This window comes from Papio anubis, chromosome 8 (assembly GCF_008728515.1).
Source record: "Papio anubis isolate 15944 chromosome 8, Panubis1.0, whole genome shotgun sequence".
NCBI classification, from domain to species: domain Eukaryota; kingdom Metazoa; phylum Chordata; class Mammalia; order Primates; family Cercopithecidae; genus Papio; species Papio anubis.
In genome coordinates, this window is record NC_044983.1 from 86304582 (window position 1) to 86329564 (window position 24983).

The 24983-nt window shown below is 38.6% G+C and overlaps 1 protein-coding gene across 1 annotated transcript in view; it reads left to right on the forward strand.

The window, feature by feature from the left end:
• Positions 1–24983, forward strand: part of NECAB1 (N-terminal EF-hand calcium binding protein 1) — a 174659-nt gene that overhangs the window by 56914 nt on the left and 92762 nt on the right. The window lies entirely within an intron of this gene.

Here is a 24983-nt window from a genome sequence, read left to right on the forward strand (position 1 = left end):
TTTAGGCTTGAAAAGATCTGGTGTAATGTCAGAGAGGCCTGGGGAACCAGCAGTCTGGAACAAATAGTAAACCCTGGAGAGACAGGGAAGATGAATCATGTAAAGTATTGTTTGTCATAAATACAGCGAGCTGATAAATGTGTAGCATGTGATACAAGAACACCACGAAAATCAGAATGTATGCTTTATTGGACAGCTGGGAGGAAAGAGTACTGGATTAGGCACTAGGAAAACTAGGGTTTTGGTACTTTGTCCATAGCTTCTTACTGGGGTGCAAGCCTCTTTTTTTCCATTGAAATTATCATATTTCCTATGATATAGTGATATAATTAAAATATATAGTTGGTCTTTGTCCCTGGTTTCTGGCACAGAGCTTCTAAATGCCTTGGAATTTCCTGAGTCTTAGGGGTGGGAGGAGCATCTTTTGTTATTTATGGTAAGCCCCTTTCAACCATAACTGAGTTTATGCTAATAAGGTGAGTCTTGAAGGATGGGGGCTGGTTTGCCAGAGGAACCAACCAAGTGATTAGAGGGTCGGAACTTTCAGCCCAAACTCTCAACCTCCAGGGAGGATAGAGGGGCTAGAGATTGACCCAGTCAAAAAGGGTCAATGATTTAATCAACTACCTATATAATGAGGCTTCCATGAAAACACTAAATGATGCGATGAAGACAGTATGCAGGTTTGTGAAGACATGCAGGTTCTGGGAAAGTGGTATACCCGAAGAGGGCATGGAAACTCCATGCACCACTGCCCTCAATACCTTGTCCTGTGCATCTATTCCATTTGGCTGTTCCTGAGTTGTATCCTTTATAATAAACTAGTAATAGTAAGTAAAGCATTTTCCTGAGTTCTGTGAATCATTCTAGCAAATTATCAAACCTGAGGAGGGGGTGTGGAATCCTCCAGACAGGACAGAAGTTGTGGGTAACCTGAGGACACACTACTTGCAATTGGCATCTGCAGTGGGCTAGGGACAGACTTGTGGACAAAGCCTGTAACCTGTGGAGTTTGCCCAAACTCCCAGTAGTAAGGGTCATAATTGAATTGTAGGACACTCAATTGATATCCAGACTGTTGGAAAATTGCTTGATGTAAGGGAAAACCCCATACATTAGGCGTCAGAAGTATTTTGTGGGTATAGAAAAAAAAGGGGTATCTTTTATTTCCATTTTAAAATAGATTTTAGTTTTTAGAGCAGGTTTAGGTTCACAGAAAAATGGGGTGAAAGATACAGAGATTTCCCATATACTCCCTGCACCCACATATGCACATCCTGCCCCATTATTAACATCTCCATCAGAGAGTACTTTTGTCACAACTGATGAACCTACATTGACACATCATTATCTCCCCAAATCCAAAGTTTACATTAGAGCTTACTCTTGGTGTTGTACACTCTATGGGTTTAGACAAATTTATAATAACATGTACCCATCATTATAGTATCATAAAGAGTAATTTCACTGCCCTGAGTTCCTCAGTGGTACACCTGTGTATCCCTCCTCACCCCCAACCCCATTTTGTTTTCAAATGTTTCTTTACTTCCCAAGTACACAGACTCCAATGTCACCTTCACTAAAATGAGTTAAAATGAACCAATATAATTTTGTTGATGTTATTTTTAATTTTATTTAGAAGATGGGTATTGTTTTTGAAGAGATGCATCAGTAGAAGCCTTTCTTTGATATGCTGCATGCTCACTCATTTGGAGAAATACCTGATTTCACTTTATATGAATGTCCATTAGGAAGGGTGCAAGCTAACATCTGCAAAATTCCTACTTTGTACAAAGTACTGTTCTAAGCATTCTATACTGTCACCTCCTTTAAAATTACCACCACCCATCGAGGCCTTGAAAAGTTCAGTAACTTGCCCATTATCACATCACTTGTAAAGGATGGATCAGGGATCACACCAGGATGTCATAGCTTCAAGGTTTGTATTTCTCCATCATAATATTTTGTACATACACACTGGTTGTACCAGTGATAGGGACAGGAGGCAAAGTAATTCTAGGCAGAAGAGGCAGGTCCCTGATAAAACCCCACCCTCAAGCCAAAAGGCCTGAAACCGTGGCCCAAAATGAGAACTTACATCCTTGTTTTCCCGTTCAAATGTTGCCTTTTCCTAAACTACCCATGGCGCACACTGCCTTCCATCCTGTGCCTATAAAGACCCCAGACTCAGCCAGCAGAGAGGAGAAGCAGCGGGATGTTGGGCTGGATAACAGAGAGAAGTGGCTTGACTTCAGAGGGACAGCTTGATAGCATAACTTTGGAGAAGAATCTGGCCAAAGACAGTCAGACTTCGGGGGAAGATTATGTACCTGCCCTGTCCTCTTTTCAACTCTCCTTCCTGCTGAGAGCCACTTTCATCAGCAATAACATCCCCTTCATTTACCATCCTTCAATTCATTCATGCAACCTCATTTTTCCTGAGCACTGGACAAGAGCTTGAGAGCCACAAGTGTGGATGCAAAAGGCTATCATGCTGACCCTTTGCCCTCACTGGTAGAGGGCAGCCACCTCATGTGAAAAGGCAGAGGACCCACTGAGCTGTTAACACTTAAGCTGTCCTTGGATGCCAGAGCTAAAAGAGCACTGTAACACACCTTCTAGGGCTTCAGGGTTCAAAGGCAGCCCGCTTGATGCTGCCATGGGGCCTACATGGAGTTTGCTTCTGCTGGGGCCCAAAGCACTTGCCCAGCTTCTGTAACCACTCACCTGCATGCTGCCTCCTGTGAGGGGTGGAGTGCAGTGTGTCTGAGTGAGTGGAGTTCACTTCTGCCAGTGCAGAAGCAGCCAGCTGGTTCCAGCACTCATAGACTCCAGTTCCTGCCTCATTCTCTCACATGCTCTCTCCCACAAGGAGTTGAAAGCTGCGGGCTGGGTAAATGAGGCACCCCTGTAGTGAGTCCCATGAATGGATCAGGAAAATACCCTGCTTCACCAGAAATAAGTGGAATGTTAGAAGGAGGATATTTTGAGGGCTTTACATGTTTTCCCACCCATCCTAAACGCGGTTACACCCATTTTAAGTAGAAAAAAACTGAAGTTGAGAATGATTACCTTGCTTAAATCTTGTTTTTTTTTTTTAATTTATAGCGCTCACTAATACTTCTTAGAGTAATTGCTTATTTATTAGTGAGCTCCATTAGCAGCTCACTAATACTTCTTAAAGGATTTGTTTATTTATTTGGAGAGAATGCAATATTAAAATCTATACTCAATTTTATCTTTTCAACTTCATCTTTATAGAAAGACGTTAGGAAACTAGTATTGTTGCCAAACAGCAGAGGTTTGGTCAAGGTCCAGTTGCTTGCTGTGAAGAAAGTCAGTCATTGAGATGACAAATATTGCCAGGGAAGAAGGCTTTAAGGTGGGTGTTATCAGCCAGGAGATGGGAGATAAGTCTCAAATCTGTCTCTCTAACCCACTAAAAATAGGAATTTATATAGTGGGTAAGAAATGTAGCTACATAAGGTAAAATAGGAATTAGGGAGGGGTAAGGAAAAGGAGTTGGTTAACAGGAAGCAGGTCATTGGTTAGGCAATCATAAGGGAGGAGGGGTTTAGTGTCTCTCTGTCTAGATGCTATTGTCTGGTGAGTTTCAGATCCTTGATACTATCTGGGAGGCCTGAAGGTTAGTTTCCTGACAAGGGAATTCAGATAAGACAACTGTAAGTTTCAAGCTTTATGATGGGCAGTGTCAATTTCTATATTTATTCAAAAAATCTTAAATATTAGTTATATTGGAAAATTGGGCTGGTTTTAGTTCCCCCTTTCTATTACTGGTTCATCAATCATAGGGAATCTTGGTGTTGATCTTTTGGCTGCTTAATGCTGAGAAAGGGAGTGCTGGGATAATGATGAGGAATGAAAACATTATGTCTGTAATTGAAGTACTCATGAGTACCTGGTCAGCATTGGGCTTGTTGGAGCACTATGATCTGGACACTTTCATTAACAGTTTTAGAACAACATTTTAAGCCACATTTAAATATAAGACTGACCATGATGTGTAAGAACAAGATAATTAATAATGTAGATGACCCAACTTTAAAAATACCAGGGAATCTTGAAAACCTGTCCCCTAATCCAGGTCTGTTCTCCTTTACATGTTATAACTGGGAGGCTTGCTGCCTTATCCTTCAATATGTACTCCTACTTAAACTGATGTATTAATGTAGGTACAGCAAGATGAATTGGCAATTACATATACCCCCGCCTTGTTCAGTGAGCAAATACTCCAAAGCTATGTGGTTATCTAAAACTACTCTAGCCAAGGAGTCTAGAGACTTTTTTTGGGCAACAATAGCAGTCACTGCTTCACTTGCTATAATCCACAGGGTGATGGAGAGATTTCTAAGTACATATTAATGAGCTGCTACTCCCCGCCATGGGAGTGTAACCAAAAAATATCTGGTTCTGTCAAGAATGCTCCCAGGCAAATACTCTTTGGGGACACCCTAATTGGGGTCTCCCTCCAAGAGTCCTCTGGTTACCCTGGAGAATAATTTCAAAGAACTAGTCCAATGTCTGACCAAGCTCTCACTGTCTACTATAAAAGGGGTGACAGAGTATCCTAATAGACATTGCCCTTTGTCTACTTTCCTAGGCACCTATATGCCCTAGGCCTATTCTCTTGTTTGCAAACAAACATGTAGCCCTCAGGAGCACAGGTCACTGTATCTTGAGTAGAAGCAGTCATTCAGGCTATCTTTTCTAACCAGAGATCGGTTAGATTATTACCAAATCCAGGTAAAGCCAAGCCTGCCCAGAGTCTTCCTGATTCCTTATATCCTGATCAAATGGAGTTCTGTCTGGGTCACCATCGAAGAAAAAAAGTGCTTGCCTTTTTGTTTATTTATTTTAGGAAAAGTAAGGAATAGCCTTTCTGGGATGACAAATAGAAACAGGAGGTCTTCATAGTCCCTAAAAGGGTCCATGTAAGGCATACTCATTACACTATTATTTTAGGAGTCTTTGGATGTTCAAATGTGCAGATAGGGATATGCAAAAAGCTATGAACTGGTTGGATTAAGGAGTCGCTATGGTCCAGAACAGACTGGAGCTTTGGGTGACATATCCACAACAGTGGGATAATGTTGCTGATGAAGCAACAGCTTGTGAAATATGGATTAGTGAATTATCCCTCCATCTAGAAGCGGGAAGGATCTAGAGAATGATAACAGCCTGGAAAGTGAATGTTCCTTTATGATTTCTTGTGTAAGGTCTTTGGCTGGACTTTGAGTATTAATTTAAGGTTGTAGGAGGGCTCACAATATCATGACTGTTTCCTCTGGAGGAATCTTTGAGGGACTAGTTTTACTCAATTTTGGTGAATACATGGCTTAACTTGTCAGATGAGTGGGTGGTCAGTTGCGGTCACCGTTGGTCTTCAGCCTGGTGGGATTTCCAGCTTTTCAGCAGGACTTGGTCCCTCGGTTTCACATGGTAGAAAGGCACATTGGTAGGGACCTGGAGCCTATTGGAAGCCAACTTAGATGGACTAGTTAATATATTTTCTATTTGTTTTATGTGTTTGCGGGGAGGTAAAATCTTCAAGTGATAGGGAGTCCAAGGGTAAGAGAAATGGTTCCTGTTACTTAGAATGCACATTCTCCTGACCTTACTCCAAGCATAATGGAAACACAGTTACCAACCCTAGATTGCAGAGCTTGAGAAATCTTCTGGAATTAAACACAAAGTAAACATTTGGCAAAATCTAGACTGGTTTTGGAGACTCTGTTCAAGGTAACAGTTTCAGTCACTTGTTAACACATTTTCAAAATTTTTAAAGGGAGGAGGAATAACTGGTTTCCAATCTACTGACTTCAGTACCATAGTAACAAATGTATTGTTCATATAGGTAGCAGAATGCATAGAAGAATTTCTTTTCTTTTTTAAAAAAACGAAAGTTTATTTAATTTCTAAAAACTGTTAAGTCTGAGTCTGAGAAATGATATCCCAAAGTCTAATCCAATCACCCTCAAAGCACCCCAGTGCTAGAAAGGATTTCAAAGGAGGATAAAAGCAAGATCAGCTTTAACATTAGGCAAAGATCCATGGGCAACCTTCTTTAAACAATAACAAAAAGAGCTTACTAAAGTTGATACTTAAATATCTGAAGTAATGTAATAGTTCATATAGTTCAATAGTAATGGAACAGAAATTGAATCATCTAAACATTTTAAATCCACTCATGATTTTTATTTGGAGAGTTTTTTGGTCTGATCAATGCACATGAGTGGATTATTGTGGAAATTCCCTTGAAAACATGACTTTAAAAGAACTACAGGTCTATACCGCATCCCTAAGTCTGCCAGTACCCTTATCTCTAGCCTATACTTTGACCCAGAGTGTTGACAAAGTGCAGCACTTGCTACCGTTCAAGTACCAAGGTAGCTTAGTAAAACTGCCTCCTAAAGATGATCACCTCCCTTGTAAGATAACCGATTTCCTCTGAACTAAGTAAAGGGGGAACTTTTAGAATGAACAAAAGACTTAATGAAATGGAAAGTTGTCTAATCTCTAAAGGTCTTAAAAGTAGGACTTGCCATGACTAATTAAGTGCTGACAACAGAAGAAATTCCAACTCCAACAAAAGGAAAGATACACTATTATGAACGCATTCCCTATGGTAAGCAGAAAATAAACTTTTTATCAGAAAATATTTCATAAATTTTTACTTTTTTTTCAGAGCAGGAGTGGAGGTTTATTTAAAAAGGCTTTAGAGCAGGAAAGAAAGGAAGTACATCTGGAAGAGACCCAAGGGGTTGACTTGAAGAACAAGTGCCTAAATTTCTACGTTTTTACTGTATGTTTGGGTAACATAAGGCATCTAAGAGTATTAAATAAATATTACTCCCATTTGGCATGTGGATACAAAGAATATTATGATACTGTATATAATTATCTATCCCGCTCCTAGAGAAAACAATATTCAGACGCAGTGCGAAACAGCCAAGTTATATTTTCAGAACTAAAACAGATGCCACTTCTAATTCAAAACTAAGAAGAAAAACTGTATATTGTAGAACAAAGGCTTTCCCTTGTGAAATTAATTTTAGTAGCTAACCTCTCAAAAATTTGTAAATGCATGACTTTGTAAAATGTTTTACTCAATATACTTAACTTGTATATATATGCTTTTTCATGTGAAACACAGGAACATATTTTCTATCAGCAATGTTAAAAATATAATTAAAGAAAAAGAAATCAAATTTAACATAAACAATAAGCAATAGAGAAATGTCATTTTAACCTTGGTACCAAGCTACAATTCTTCCTTGGTCAACCTCTCCTATATTATACCAGATATTCAATTTATTTTCAATCTTTCATGAAATTGGACCTCTTACTCATTTAAAGAGTAGGAGAATTTACAATAATTAGTAAAAATTATTCAATTCTCATACATTAGTTATTTGCCTTTGTGGATATAAAGTGGTGACTCAGTACTTTATCAAAATATATGTTTATGAAAATATTGGGAATATAAGATTGAAATTTTAAAATTACATTTTTAAAACTAAACTCTGAGAATTTTTACTTTAAGCATGAAGCATAATTGTTATAGAACTTCTTATGAAATGTCACTTGATTTTCAATAAAAACAACTTTACACAATGCAGAAATGACAATGTATCATCCTGCAACAATATCTTTACATGTCAATCCTAATCTAAAACGTGTTTAAACAACAATGAAAATCTCCTTTAATAAATTCATAAAGTATTATTTTTAACCACTATTGCTCTGTAGCAATAATTGAAGCCCCAACATGAGCACTGAGAATGCGGTAATAAAATATCAAGGGTAGTATCCATCTTGAAATAAAGGCACTGATGCTTCTCACCAACTGGAATCAGGTATAGTAAGTACATCAGAGAAATGTGAGTAATCCAAGGAAGTCCCCTGAAATCAACAGTACCATCTGCCACAATTTAAAACATTAAGTGTAAAACTCTGTTCTAATTATTTTATAGAAGTTCTATTTCACACACTTAATATTGTTAAAATATTTGCAAAATTGTAAAATTCTCTATATAAAGGGTTTTGAACTTCTTCAGCTGAACACTTCCTCATTGTCAGAAAAACATTTCTAATGAAAGAAAGAGAGTTTTTCCATGAATATCTGAGCCTGGAGAATAAATTATTTCTTATGATCATAGCCAATTACAATACAAGATAAAAAACTCACAATTTGAAGGAAAAAAAACAAAACCCAGCAAATGTAACTCCTCAGAAAGACCCCTGGAAAGGCCAAACTTCTCTAGATTCCAATGAATATTGGGGCCAAACAGCATTACAAAAGAATATCATTTTCTATCATTCCATTGACTCGTAACTATATTCAGACCAGTTTTGAAGAATGCACCCAAGTGGGGGCATTCCTACATCAAATCCTGTGTTCCCTTGATCACATTGACACACACACGTACACAAATAAACAATTATCAAAATACAATCTAACTGCAGCAGTGACTAACAAGCCACGAGAGTTCAAACTCAAACAGTTGGGGTGTTTTTTACTCTCATGCCAGTCTAGTACCCATAAAAGACACTCACCTTTATGGATACAGATGTCAAATTTCAAAGGCTGTCCTTCTTAAGTAATTAAGAATATGGTTGGGGCCAGCAGCGGTGAGGGAAGACAGAGAAACACAAACCCACCTCTGGACGAATATAGCTGGGCAGCTGCTGGGAAGGTTTCCAGATCTCTCTAGCCTATGGCCACCGAGCCACAAGCACTGCAATCCAAGTCACAGCACCAGCATTTTATTGCTGAATGCCTGGGTGTTGGCCAAGCTGTGGTTTCTCGCTGTAACGAAAGCTATCCATTGAAACAATGAGTATTGCTAGGGAAGAAGGTTTTAATGTGGATGATGTCAGCCAGGAGATGGGAGATAAGTCTCAAATCCAGCTGACTAAAATTAGAGTTTTATAGAGTAGGGAAGGAATATAACTACGTGTGGGAAAACAGGAATTAGGGAGGGATAAGGAAGAGGAGTAGGTCACCAAGAATCAAGTGGTTGGTTAGTCAATCATGATGGATGAGGGGTCTGGTGTCTCACCAACTGGATGCGGGGATCTGGTGAATTTCAGTTGCTTGATGCTATCTGAGAGGCCTGGTAGTTGGTTTTCTCACAAAGGAACTCAGGTAAGACAAATGTAAGTTTCAAGCTTTATGATGGGGAGGGCCAATTTCTATATTTATTCAAAAATTATAAACATTAATTCTGTGGGAAAATTGAGCTGGTTTCAGCACTATTCAGCCAATTGAAACGGAGCTCACCATTTTTTCTAATGTAATAAGTACATATTTAATATATCTCTCTTTACCTTTTCAGATTTACATTAATCCTAAAATAAGGATAGTATTATTTGAAGCTGAGAAAAACATAGTTACACATAGATTATTACTGCACCAAAATGTGTACAGGGAAATATTCTCTCCTGAAGCCAAACTCCCACGGCAACTTTACAAGTGAGCCTCAGAGCAAGGAAATAACTTGGTTAAGACCATGCAGCTAGAGGACAACAGTTGGGATTCAAACCTGACAAATCTGACTTGGACAATTTCACTACTGGCCACCACCAGTTGTTCTCAACTTTTCCTGCATGTTAAAATAGCCTGGGGCCTTAAAAAATATCACTAGGCCAAGGCTGTGCCCAGAAACAATTAAATGAGAATTCTCAGGAGGGTCATGGCCCTGGCATCAGTGTTTTTCTTTTTCTTTTTTTTTCTTTTTGTTCTTTTTTAATGTTCTAGGTGATTTTAATGGGCAGCCAGTTTTGAAGATCACTGCACAATGACTCATCGCTATTCCTGTTACACTCCTAACTCCTAGAAGGCAACTGTATTTAAGAAGTATTTATAGAACTTTAAAAATGATGCCAATACATTAAAAATTTATTATCCATGTGTTCAAGAACTTACTAAACTAGTATAAAGATAACACATGTATTTATCAGCTAAATAACAACACAAGGTTGTGCTGTGTTGGTTGATTTGGAGACACATGCTGTAGAACCTAGGGTTTCAAGGATAGATTTAGCACATCCTCAGATTACCAAGCTAGTTTTTGTACATAAGTATATATTCAGTTCTAAGACTGCTAGATGGATAGATGAATAAAGAGATTATTATAACTTTTGTCAGATTCTCAGTGTGATCATTGACACAGAAAAGATTAAGAATTACTGCTGAGGGTTCAGAAGAGGGAAAGCTGCAGATGATGCAGATGATGGTCAGAGAGATAATTGCAAAGAAGATAGAACACACACAGGGCATTGAAAGAGCCCAATATGATGATATGAGAGGAAGGAAGGAAGATTCAGAGGGGAGCAGGAACAAAGCTATGGAGGCAAAAATATTTCCCCTAGTTTTAGGGTATTGTGAGGGAAGGTTAGCCTTGAGGCTCCTTGGGAAATTTTTAAGTTAAATGTTAGGGGTGATTTTTCTTCCTTACAGATCTCTCGCTAATTAATAGATTGCTTTTATAAGACTGTCAGTGAAAGGCTTAGTGCTCTAAGATGCTCTAAGAAGACAGAAGGCACTTCTGCAGATTGCTTTATTTTCTATTCAATATAACATTCGGCAACAGTCAAGTATCACGTCCACTGGCTCCTCTGATTTCTGTGATGAGGTCTTTATTACAATTGCTTCCCTGTCCAAGGAGAATTAAAGGCATTCTCTACAATGTCTCCCTTGTTCATCTTAGGAGGGACAGCCAAGGAGAGGTTGACCCACAGGCAAGCTCTGTAAATAGGGACTTCTGTCTCTCAAGGTAACCTGATGTGACTGTCAGGGATGACACGTAATTCCACACTTCCCTTCCTCATTTGAACTTCTTTCAAAGAAGCATGCATGCAAAATTCCCCTGACATAGGGCAAGATATAAAGATTAAAGAGCATCTCATGTATTTATTATCTTTCCCTTGTCATATATATAAATTATCACTAGAAATAGAATAGGCTAGGCTTTGTAACACCATCCTCTCCTGATGAAAAGTAACCAATTCCATATGGTTAAGAGTAAAGGAAATGCTGTCACATGGAAAATGATCAAGAGTCTCTTACCCCTTTGGTCTGCTGAAGCATAATTATCTAAGTGCTCTTAGAATAAGAGCTACCACTTTAGGGGATACTAATTATGTGTTAAGCACCAGGCTAAAGACATTGCACATATTAGGTTATTCGATCTTCACAAACAATGTTGTGAAAAAAATATTATTAACCTTAATTTATACTTGAGGGAATTTGGCTTAGAAATGTAAGTAACCTGCCTAAGATCACACATCTGGTAAGTGGTAGAACCAGGGCAAACTCAGATCTCTTGATTCTCTGCCATACAGATTTAAGTCCAAGTTTGAAACATGATAGTAATACCTTGAGAATAAGATGTCATCTACTAGCAATGAATGGAGGATGAATTGGAGAGGGAATTGTCTGGGCTTAGGAAGATAGTTAGGAACACACTAATATAGTAGTCTTTTCCATATCAGCTACTTTTCAATTAGTTTGGAAGTGACCTGTTTTAACAGTTAAATTCATTCAGTAGAGATTCTATAAATTACGGTAGAAAACACTGCAGCTATTAAAAACAATGAAGTAATACTCTATATGGATAAAGAAAGATGTCTGAGATATGTTTTCAAATAAATCAAACAAAATATAGAATATCCTGTACACTTTGTTACTTTCTGATTGAAATGGATATATGCATAAATTTGTTAGTAAATGTAAAAATATTCATGGAAAGACACACATGAAACTGGAAATAACAGCTGTCCTTATGTGGCTAGGGAATAAAGTGGGAGGAAAACACAAGTTTCATTGGAGATACCTTTTTACGTTTTGGATGTTGTGCAATGCACATGTATTATCCATTTAAACACAGAGGTATTCTACGTGTATGATAACAAAGATGGAGTTCTCAGTGGCAAGGTTGATATTTGAAATAAACTTGCAAATTTTAGTTTTAGAAACCTTAGTAAAATGAGGTATTTTGTGAAGCAAACCAATGATGTAGGTTAATTTATTGGTCCTGAAGGGGCATATGCAGACTATTGAAGGAATATATTGTTCAGCATATTTACACAGACTTTTGTACTTGTTTATGTTTGAATTAATTTGTTTTCTCTTTGAGACTGAATTTTTAAAATATAAGATCACTAAAAAGCCATATTTCAGGGGATAAATTAATAAGTGGAATGGAAGAAATTCTATTGAATGTTGGAAATATAAAGTACATGAAAAGTCTAAAATGTTTTTACAAAGTATTTCCCTTATTTTCCCACCCTAACTCACATGCAAAGTTCAGAATGCCAGAAAACTTGTATGAGTACATGAGAAAACTGAAATAGATACCAAGTGTTTTGTTCCCACACAGTAATCTTCCTTCTCTTTCACTTATAATTAACACTTTACATTTTTAAACTTTATATATTGCTTAATTTTTGCAAAATCTTCCCTTCCAGTAACATAAGTATATGTAAACCCCAGAAGAATCAATTGTCCCCCTTTGTCCACTTCAAGCGCTTGTATGGATTTTGGTGAAAACACAGTACTGATCTGAAAGAAAAAAAAAAGAATTTACTTTTTCTTCCCAATCTTTCTCCACTGTATTGAGCAATTTTCTGGTATGTTTCTACTTGCCTTTCTTATACTGTCTTCCTGGTGACAAAGACTGATTTCTCAAAAGCAAACTAATATTTGAAATAAACCCACACATTTGGTTTTAGAATACTAGTAGAAAGATTGAGCATGCATTTTATGAGGCATGCCAGATTCAGAATTATGCAAAACAATTCTTCAATGCATACATACAAAAGTATAAATACACCCTAAACCCATCATTTTTCCTGTTCTCTAAAGTAACATTCTTATTTCTTTGAGCTCTTTTCAATTTTTGAAAAGATTAAGACATTCTTAGTCACACCAAGCTTTCTTAAATTAGGACAATTTTCTGATGCTTTTGTGTACTTATAAAAATATGTGCGTGAGTCTTCTGAAACTTAAACCCACTTATTTTGTGGAACCCCCTATTTTTTTTTTTTTTTTTGAGACGGAGTCTTTGCTCTGTAGCCCGGGCTGGAGTGCAGTGGCCGGATCTCAGCTCACTGCAAGCTCCGCCTCCCGGGTTTGTGCCATTCTCCTGCCTCAGCCTCCCGAGTAGCTGGGACTACAAGCGCCCGCCACCTCGCCCGGCTAGTTTTTTGTATTTTTAGTAGAGACGGGGTTTCACTGTGTTAGCCAGGATGGTCTCGATCTCCTGACCTCGTGATCCGCCCGTCTCGGCCTCCCAAAGTGCTGGGATTACAGGCTTGAGCCACCGCGCCCGGCCAGAACCCCCTATTATTAGCAAAAACAATTTATATATGCCAAAACGAGCCATTTTATATAGAAGTTCCACTAAGTAGTAACGAGATGAGAGACTGTTATTATATTTAATACTTTCTTTACATTATTTCCTATGTTTTTAAAATCTAGAATTATTTCTTTGTTCAATTAAAATTGGACTAAATTGGATTTTAGAAAATCCAATTATTTTAAGAGATTAGACAATGGAGACTACTTACTAATGGCAGAACAAGAAGCAGTTCTACCGGAAATAGAAGCCAGTTTTTATTCCGTATTGTGCTAATGTTTCTGACACAACCCACATTTCTTGGAAATAAATTCTGAAAATTAAAACAGAAGTATTAGAACCCACTTGAACTGTAGCAGCTATTTATACTGGTGTGACTCAAAGTGTGGGTCGAAGACTGATGCTGGTCCTCAAAGTGTTACTTGTTCATATTGAGATAGGAAGAAAACTTGAGTTGTTTAGAAACTTTTATAGCAATTTGATATTGCTACAACCTCCAAGCACACAATTTAGTAATTAATTTTTATACTTTTCAACAAAAATATCAATCTAGCAGGAACTGGAAATGTAAAAATCTTATCCTGTACCACAGAGAGTCTGAGAAGCACTGCTCTGGAGAACATTTGTGAGGCTCTGGAAGAGTTTCAGATGGAAAAGGAAATGGATAAGAAACAACTTTCTCATGGAAAAAAAAAAAAGGAGGAAGGAAGGGAGGGAAGGGAGGAAGGAAGCAAGGGAGGGAGGAAGGAAGGAAGGAAGAAAGGAAGGAGGAAGGAAGGGAGGTAGGATGGAGGGAGGGACTTAAACTACTCAGCAACAGACACAAATGAACAGAGTAGAAGACTGGAAATGTATGTTCCATGTGATGGAAAGCTTAATTTTCCCCTTGGTAGTGCTCTCATTGATTGTGAATTCTCTGTTTAAGTCAGCCTCCTTCCAGCCTCAGGTTACAGAACCCAACTCAACATAGCATAAACAAAATGAGATAACCCATTGACTTGCAAAAAGTGGAGACTGTTGGTGTAAAGTTTGTCACAGGGATTCTAAGGATTTGGGGTCATTAATATTATTTTTTCATTTATGCTGTTCCACTCCTTCTCCTACCCCTCTCTCTCGTTATTTCTCTGTCAGAATTGTCCTATACTGTTTTGCTGTAGATGGGATTCTACCATGTAGTGGGAAAGAGGGAATAGCTTTTGATGGTGCATGGCTTATGTCATCTTATCTTAGCCACTTCAGAGGTAAGGGTGAGCCTAAGAGAGCAGACATAAAATATCCAAGGAGTACTCTAACAGCCCCACTTATGCAGTGTGCTCAATTTTGTACCATTTCTCACAGTCAAAGAGAGAGGAGAATACATCTATGCACATGTCTGTGGCCAGGGTGGGTTAGATTGGGGTAGGGTGCAAATGGAGAACTATGATCCACAGTCCCACTGGAATAACATTGTTAAGGGCAAGTTCCCCAGCGACAGGGAGATGATGTTATAGAAGAATGGAAGAAAGGCTGAGCAGAATGAGCATGGAATCCAACAAATATGAGAAGTAGCAGGTGGTGGAAGACATAAGAAAAAAATCAATCAGTAAAACGAAAAGGGAAGAGGTGCTCACCCCCAGCAGCTTGAGAAAAATAAGATGATATGTTTTGCCAATTCCATTTTCTCTCTCATACATGAGGTACTGTGTTTATATATGAAAATAGTCGACCCTAATTTGCCCCAGAATTAGAGAGGTTCAGAGTCTTGCTTATGGGACCTCCTATAGACTGCACTCCTATAGACTTCTGATAGAAGGGTGTGTGATGATCACTATACCCTCTGTAAGACAGGCTTCAAGCCAACTGGTGCCAAATGCTCTCTGATACAAGTCTCCATAGCCCTCTATATATTTAGGCTCCGACCCACTCAGGGTTCTAGGAATAATTGTGGTCTTAAGCAGAAGGGATTTGAAGAGCTCTCATCTGTGTTTACTTATATTCTAGAACTCAACACCATGTTGCACTATGTTGACAGCCTTACCTTACGTATCATCTTGCTTCTGACAACTGAGTATCTTCATTATAGGAACCAGTCTCCACTTCTACCCTGGTTATGGCTTTCTCAGCTCATTGCACAGTTCAAACCGCTATTTAATAATCCATACAATATCCTTGTTCCTCTAGAAGTCAGGCTTGTGTTTGTGCTAGGCCTAGTGTTCAGATATGGACTCAGTACTGTGGTGACTGAAACAATTGGCTCCTGTCTATTGGGCTATCAGAATAACATCTGTTCCTGTTATCCCTTTTGTTGCATCTATTATGTCACCACATTCTTCTAGGTTAAATTCACCCGGTTCATAGAGCTCAATTCAGTTTAGTTGGTATCTGCAGCACCTGATCTATTGCAGGAGGCACATCTATTTCTAGGTTAGTGTTTTCTACAATCTTTACTGTCCCTTTGCTGTTAACCTGATTCGTATATGATAAATTACAAATATAATTCATGGAATTAAGAACAACTCAAAAATATTTGCAAGGTTAGATATTTGATCATTCTTCTAATCTCCCAATTCTGCATCTGTTGATTTTCATTGATGCCATTCTGTCTAGTGTGCCAGAACCTGCTCAACACATTTGACCTGTTGATAATGGAAGCATAATCTGCTCAAATTATCTTTATGAATTGAGAGATTATAATATTACTTTGTAAAATGGAGAACACAATGATGGCTGAGCATACTTGCTAGTCAGCCAATAAACCAATGGGTGCATCTACTTCCATCAGAGTAGCTCAGCATATTGCTTATTGGGTCAGATTATCCTGCCTCAAATACTGTTGTAAATGTTTTTTTTTTTTTTTTTTTTTTTGAGTCGGAGTCTCGCTCTGTCACCCAGGCTGGAGTGCAGTGGCCGGATCTCAGCTCACTGCAAGCTCTGCCTCCCGGGTTTACACCATTCTCCTGCCTCAGCCTCCCGAGTAGCTGGGATTACAGGCACCCACCACCTTGCCCGGCTAGTTTTTTTTTGTATTTTTTAGTAGAGACGGGGTTTCACCGTGTTAGCCAGGATGGTCTCAATCTCCTGACCTTGTGATCCGCCCGTCTCGGCCTCCCAAAGTGCTGGGATTACAGGCTGGAGCCACCGCGCCCAGCCTGTTGTAAATGTTTTTGTAAGACCCAATTAACCCTTTTAGGCTATTAACGGGTGTAGCAGTGTTTAGCAGACTATTTTGCCAACCCAAAAAAAAATTATTCTGCACTGGTAATATTCAGACTGATGGGTGAAGAAGAGAAAACTCAGTAAAACATGAGTTAAGACCCAGAATTTAAAGATTCATAATTAGTTTCATGGTGTATAGAAATTTTAGTTTTGAAGCAGAGGAAGCTAAAAATAAACTTAAATATAGTCAGGAAATGCACAGGAGGAGTTTAAAACAGTGGTTTTTTAGTAAGAAGTCATAATCCTTTGTTCTTATTTATATATTGAAGTGATACTGGTCATTAAAGAAATACAAATCAAAACCACAATGAGATACCATCTCACGCCAGTTAGAATGGCAGTCATTAAATGTCAGGAAACAAAAGATGCTGGAGAGGATTTGGAGAAATAGGAACGTTTTTACACTGTTGGTGGGAGTGTAAATTAGTTCAACCATTATGGAAGACAGTGTGCGATTCCTCAAGGATCTAGAACCAGAAATATCATTTAGCCCAGCAATCTGATTACTGGGTACATACCCAAAGGATTATAAATCATTCTACTATAAAGACACATGCACACATATGTTTATTGCAGCACTGTTCACAATAGCAAAGAATTGAAACCAACCCAAATGCCCATCAGTGATAGACTGGATAAATAAATGAGGCACGTATACATCATGGAATACAATGCAGCCATTAAAGAGGATGAGTTCATGTCCTTTGCAGGGACATGGATGAAGCTGGAAATCAGCATTCTCAGCAAACCAACACAGGAACAGAAAATCAAACACTGCATGTTCTCACTCATAAGTGGGAGTTGAACAAGGAGAACACATGGACACAGGGAGGGGAACATCATACACCAAGGCCTGATGGGGGATGGGGGACTAGGGGAGGGATAGTGTTAGGAGAAATACCTAATGTAGACGATGGGTTGATGGGTGCAGCAAACCACCATGGCATGTGTATACCTATGTAACAAACCTGCACGTTCTGCACATGTATCCCAGAACTTAAAGTATAATATAATAAATAAATAAACTGAAGTAATAAAGACAGCTAATCTGTAGAAAAACACTTCAAAGAGAGACAACTAAGAATATTAACCTGAATGCAAAATTGTTTTGAGATCGTACTCTAGAATTGAGAGTTGGCATATAAAAGGGGAGTACTAGGAGTATTCTAAATTCCCAGAAGATGTCAGACTGCATATCCCAAATATTTTTTATTTTCCTGATCAATAAACATATTTCTTAGGAGTTTGGATCATCAGAACTTGGAGTGCCCAATACAGAAGAATAAAGTCAGAACAACTTCAGCTGCCCCTAAGGATTGTAAATGAATGGAGTTAAATTGTGTATGTTGTGGCTTTTTGCAAAATTGAGAGTCTTGTCCAAACTGACATATCAAATGCAATTTATACCAAATAAGTGCATAGGAAGTTAAATAATAAGAACAAAATAACTATGAAACTTACCTTTTATGCTTCACGCCTCTTATGTTTCCTGATTTCTTCTCTTTTTAATCACAATGTTTATTTTATTTTTCCCATTATGGATGAAACCTAATGATTAGAGAAAACAAAGATATGGAAAATTATATAGACAGAAGAGCAAACCCACCAGAAGCCCTAGCATCCATAAGCAATGTGGCCCACTGTTGGCTATTGCTGCTCATTTCTTCTGAGCCTGTAAAAATACATGTTTTCGTCATTGTATATATGCCTTGATATGGTTTGGCTGTGTCCCTACCCTTATCTCATCTTGAATTGTAATCCTCATAATCCCGATGTGTCGTGGGAGGTCACTGAATCATGGTGGTGGTTTCCCCTATGCTGTTCTCATGATAGTGAGTGAGCTCTCACGAGATCTGATGGTTTTATAAATGTCTGGCATTTCCCCTGCTGGCACTCATTCTCTATCCTGTTGCCCTCTGAAGAGGTTCCTTCTGCCATGACTGCAAGTTTCCTGAGGTCTCCCCAGCCATGTGGAACTGTGAGTCAATTAAATCTCTTTTCTTTATAAATTACCCAGTCTCAGGTATTTCCCTGTAGCAATGTGAAAAAGGACTAATGCATACTATTTTTAATCTGGCTTAATATTTACATAACTTTTAAACATAGCTTTACGAAGTTATTGACACCCCTTTAGATATATTTTAATGATTTTACAATGATACATAATTTAATTAGGTATTCATCTAATGAGCATTTATTTTGTTTTCACTCTTTTCAGTATTGTCAGTCAGGCTGGGATTAACATCTTTGTTCTTTACTTTTCTTTGGCATCTACTGAGAATGTATTCTTGTATAACAACCCTCTGATTCTCTTTCAACAGGAATATGTTTACTATGTAACCAGCATTCATCTTTCCATTTAGCTTTTTTTAAAATTTTATGGCATCACTAAAATAGAGTTTCCTGCTGTAAACATAAGAAGCAGCAGGAAAATATTGCATGCTATCAGATGTACACTAGGCTTATCTATGGATTAATATTATTTTTAAAATTCTGTATTACTAAAGAATGGATATATATATCACAGTAAGAAATGAATTCCACTAGAATTCACCCATGTAAGCCTTCTGCAACAGTGTTTTACTACCCACTACTAACAACGTAGCACAAAAACAGCTGAATAAAGGAATATTTGAGGCCGCAAACACTATAGTATTTTATAAACCCTGGCTTTTATTAAGGAACAAGTAGAACTAATGTCATGCAGATTATTCTAAACTGCTGTGTTGTATGATATATTCCAAGTAATTTCATTTTCAATAATGGATTAGGGCTGTTCATTCTTTTGGAAATTCAAAATAAATCTCATTATGAAGCTGCAAACCATTCTGAGGAAAACAAATATAAAAACAAGGTGAACTTTTATGTCCTTTTCAAGTCTGAACTGCTATTAAAACACTATGATTAGGAAAATGACATGTTTTGATGACCAAAATGTTTGCAATGGTGCTATTAAAAATTTCTAAGCTATCTAATCCTGACTTTAATACATTTTCAAGTTTCACTGGTTTTTACCTCAGAATCCTTTGCATACATCTATTCTTTCTGTCTATCATTCCTAGACTTCCGAACTGTTACTGATCAAACTCCCTTATTAGGTATTGCTTTTTAGCTTGCAATCCAGATATAGGTATATAGATTTATTTATCAATTATACAAATGCACCACTGTATTAACATTTACCCATTGTAAAATCATAAAAATGTTTAATAGTAAATATAAATACAAATAGAAGTTCAAATATTTCTTCTTGCCCCTTCAGTGACTGGCCTTGTGTGCCACTTGGATTATAGTCCCCATTCTGCGAACTGGCCTGGACTGTAGAAATAACTTGCAAACTGTTCTGTTGCCCCCCTTTTCACCCTTTTTCTGTCTGATATGGTTTGGCTGTATGTCCCCACCAAAATCTCATGTTGAATTATAATTCCCAATGTTGGGCAAGAAACCTGGGGGGAGGTGATTGGATCATGGGGGTGGATTTCCCCCTTGCTGTTCTTGTGATAGTGAGTGAGTTTTCATAAGATCTGGTTGTTTCAAATTGTGTAGCACTTCCCCTTTCACTCTCTCTCTTTCTCCTGTTCCTGTCATATAAGATGTGTTTGCTTCCTGTTTCCTTTCTACCATAATTGTAAGTTTCCTGGGGCCTCTCCAGCCATGCATCCTGTATAGCCTGCAAAACCTTGAGTCAATTAAATCTGTTTTCTTTATAAAGTATGCGGTCTCAAGTAGTTCTTTATAGCAATGGGAGAATGGACCAATACTGAAAATTGGTAAGAGATGAGTGGGGCATTGCTATAAAGATAACTGAAAATGTGGAAGCAACTTTGGAGCTGGGTAACAGGCAGAGGTTGGAACTGTTTGGAGGGCTCAGAAGAAGACAGGAAGATGAGGGAAAGTGGGACTTCCTAGAACTTGTTAAATGGTTGTTACCAAAATGTCCATAGTGATATGGACAGTGAAGTCCAGGCTGAGGTGGTTTCAGATGGAGATGGGAACTGGAGTTAAGGTCATTCTTGCTATACTTTAGCCAAGTTACTGGCAGCAGTGTGCCCCTGTTCTAAGGATCTGTGAAACTCTGAATTTGAGAGAGATGATTTGGGATATCTGAAAGAAGAAATTTCTAAGCAGCAAAGCATTCAAGATGTGGCCTGGCTGCTTCTAACAGCATATGCTCATATATGAGAACAAAGAGATTATCCGAAACTGAAACTCATATTTAAAAGGGAAGCAGAGCATAAAAGTTTAGAAAATTCTCAGCCCATCCCTGTGTTAGAAAAGAAAAACGTATTTTCTGGAGAGGAATTCAACACTGCAGGAATTTGCATAAGTACAGAGGAGCTGAATGTTAATAGGCAACACAATGGAGAAAATGCCTCTAGGGCATTTCAGAGACCTTTGTGGCAGCCCGTCCCATCATAGGCCTGGAGGCCTAGGAGGGAAAAATCATGGACCAGGCCTAGGACCCTGCTGCTCTGTGCAGTCTCAGGACATGGAGCCCTGCATCACGGCCACAGCTGGTCCAGCTTCAACCATGGCTAAAAGGGACCAAGGTACAGCTCTACTTGTTGCTTCAGAGGGTGTAAACCCTAAGCCTTGGCAACTTCCACATGGTGTTGAGCTTACAGGTGTGCAGAAGGCAAGCACTGAGGGTTGGGAGCGTCTGTCTAGATTTCAGAGGATGAATGGAAGTACTTGGATATCCAGTCAGAAGTCTGATGCAGGGATAGAACCCTCATGGAGAATCTCTACTAGGGCAGTGCAGAGAGGAAATATGTGGTTGGAGACTCCACAGAGAGTGCCCACTGGGGCACTGCCTACTGGGGTTGTGAGAAGAGGGCCATCATCCTCCAGACCCCAGAATGGTAGATCCATTGACAACTTTCACTTTGTAACTGTAAAAGCCACAGGTACTCAATGCCAGCCCATGAAAGCAGTCACAGGGGCTGGACCCTGCAGAACCACAGGACTGAAACTGTCTAAGGCCTTTGGAGGTCACCCCTCACATCAGTGTGGCCTGGATGTGAGATATGGATTCAAAGGAGATTATTTGGGAGCTTTAAGATTTAATGACTGCCCTGCTGAAGTTCAAACTTGCATGGGACCTGTAGCCCTTTTGGTGTTGGCCAGTTTCTCCTTTTTAGAATAGCAGTATTTAGCCAGTGCCTGTACCCCCATTGTATCTTGGAAGTAACTAATTTGTTTTTGATTTTACAGGCTCAGAGGTGGAAGGGACTTGCCTTGTCTCAGATGAGACTTTGGACTTGGACATTTGAGTTAATGCTGAAATGAGTTAAGACATGGGGGACTGTTAGAAGGGATGATAGAATTTTGCAATGTGAGAAGGACATGAGATTTGGGAGGCATAGGGGAGGAATGATATGGTTTGGCTTTGCGTCTCCACCCAAATCTCATGTTGAATTTCTTTTTTTTTTTTTTTTTTGAGATGGAGTCTCGCTCTGTCGCCCAGGCTGGAGTGCAGTGGCCCGATCTCAGCTCACTGCAAGCTCTGCCTCCTGGGTTTATGCCACTCTCCTGCCCTAGTCTCCCAAGGCGCCCGCCACCTCACCCGGCTAGTTTTTTGTATTCTTTTTAGTAGAGACAGGGTTTCACCATGTTAGCCAGGATGGTCTCGATCTCCTGACCTCGTGATCCACCCGTCTTGGCCTCCCAAAGTGCTGGGATTACAGGCTTGAGCCACCGTGCCTGGCCTCATGTTGAATTTCTAATCCCCAGTGTTGGGGAGGGACCTGGTGGGACGTGATTGGGTCATGGTGGGGGCTTATGTCCTTCTTGCCGTTCTTGCGATAGTGAGTAAGTTCTCAGAAGATCTAGTTCTTAGAAAGTGTGTAGCACTTCCCCATTCACTCTCTCTCTCTTCCTCCTGCTTCCACCATGTAAGAGGTGTCTGTTTCCCCTTTGCCTTCCGCCATGATTGTAAGTTTCCTGAGTCCTTCCCATCCATGCTTCCTGTACAGTCTGTGGAATCATGAACCGATTAAATTTCTTTTCTTTATAAATTACCCAGTCTTCGGTAGTTCTTTATAGCAATGTGAGAACAGACTAATACATTGTCCAACCAACAACCCGTCAGTGGCCTGTTTAAAGTGCAAATATAACCATGTTATTCACCTTTTAAAAAGTATTCTATAATTCCAAATTGACAGAAAGGTAAAGTAGAAACTTCTTAGGTTATCATATGAGACCTTTTATTGTCTAGTTCCATTCTCTCATTATTGACCTATGTTCTAACTAAAAAAATTACTCGGTTTTCCGATATTTAATGACATTCTCTTCATACTTTTAATTTTTATTACAAACGGTGTTTCTTTTAACCAGAATGTTCTTCCTTTGCCTGCCTCCTCTACTCCTATTTAGAGATTTAGCTCAGCAATTTAACGTTTGAGATTTAGCTTGACAATTTTATCTTCTATGATGTATTTCCTGACACCTTTTGCCAATTCTCTATTTCCCTCATAACAACTATTTTATTGCATTGAAATTATTTATGTGCTGTATGAGTCTACTTCTAAGTTGAGATTCTAGAGACAAGTAATCTGACAGATACATCTTTGTATCTATTGCAACCTCATGCATCTATGGCAGTTAGAATAATGCCTGGAACATAGCAATAAATGTTTGTGGAATGAATTAATGAATAGGAGCCCACATCGAAATTACTGGAGAAGACTTAACATATTCTACCTGGTGGCAAATATTACTTTGCAAAAATATTCATTTAGTTATGAAGATATGATTTATCTAAGATCAAATATTTAGTGTCTAGAATGAAATACTGAGTTTAAAATAACTTTTAAAAATGAGTGACAGAGCTCGTAAAAGCACCCAATGTTTGGAATGTTTATACCAATGCCTCTCCTGGTTAGCAAACCTGGCTACTACTTAAAGGACAACTGGATTAGGAAGAATATTTACATTGAGCATTGACATGTGACAACTATATAAAGTCAAGATTTTCAGTTAACTACTAATGTTAGCAGTTGCTCTTTAATAGTCTTCAGCATCTTTACAAGGTTAAGTTCTATTTCTGTTTCATTTAAACTTTTGAAAACTTATGAATTACTGTTAAATTTTTAGGAAACTCCCATTTAGCATTTGTTAGTATGATCATTTTTCCTTTAAGTTATGGTGTAATAACTTATATTGATTTATTACCTGATATTGAACCATCTGCATTCCTGTACCATACCTTTCTTGGTAAAGGACATTATTCTTATAGTCATGTATTATATTTGCTAACATTTCATCTTGATGTTTTGCATTTGCCTTCTTAAGAGTAATAGGTTTATATTGTTGATTAGTAATGTAATTTCTTATTTTGTTTTAGAAATCGTATGAAATAAGTATTGAATCAAACTTACCTCAAAGATTGAATTTAGGAAGGAAATTCTAGCATTTCTATCAAGTCAGGACTCATGATAACTAACATTCATCAGTGCCTTCTTTGTGCCAATTACAGTTAAGTGCTTCATGTATTAGTTCATTTAAACCCTACAGCATCCCATCAACCAGAAATTATTATTATCCCCATCTTGGGTCAGATGAATTGAGACACAGAGATGTAAAGTATCCAGGGTCACATAGAAGGTATATTGCAAGATTTTTAGTTTCTTTGCGCTGGGTAGGTAATTCCTTCTTTAGCTCTGAGAAGTTTGATGGACTGAAGCCTTCTTCTCTCATCTCGTCGAAGTCATTCTCCGTCAAGCTTTGATCCGTTGCTGGCCACGAGCTGCGCTCCTTTGCCGGGGGAGATGCGCTCTTATTTTTTGAATTTCCAGCTTTTCTGCCCTGCTTTTTCCCCATATTTGTGGTTTTATCTGCCTCTGGTCTTTGATGATGATGGTGATGTACTGATGGGGTTTTGATGTAGGTGTCCTTCCTGTTTGATAGTTTTCCTTCTAACAGTCAGGACCCTCAGCTGTAGGTCTGTTGGAGATTGCTTGAGGTCCACTCCAGACCCTGTTTGCCTGGGTGTCAGCAGCAGAGGCTCAGTTGAAAATGCAGAAATCACCGGTCTTCTGTGTCGCTCGCGCTGGGAGTTGGAGACTGGAGCTGTTCCTATTCGGCCATCTTGCTCCGCCCCCCGAAGGTATATTGCAGAGTCAGGATTTGAACTCAGGCATTCTGGCTGCAGAGCCTACATTCTTTACCAAAATGCATTCTTTTCCCCATCTTGTTGCAGAGAAAACCACGAATATCAGGAATTATTTGTCCAAAGAATCTGACATAATCATTGTTAATTGACCTATGACTACTTAAATAATGTAGAATTTATAAGAGAAATACCCTAACTACATACTATCAATTGATAACATAGATTGGAGACTAACTGTATTTAACTATTTAAAAACGTAGTTAAAAATATTACCAAAGTAATAACACTGTTTT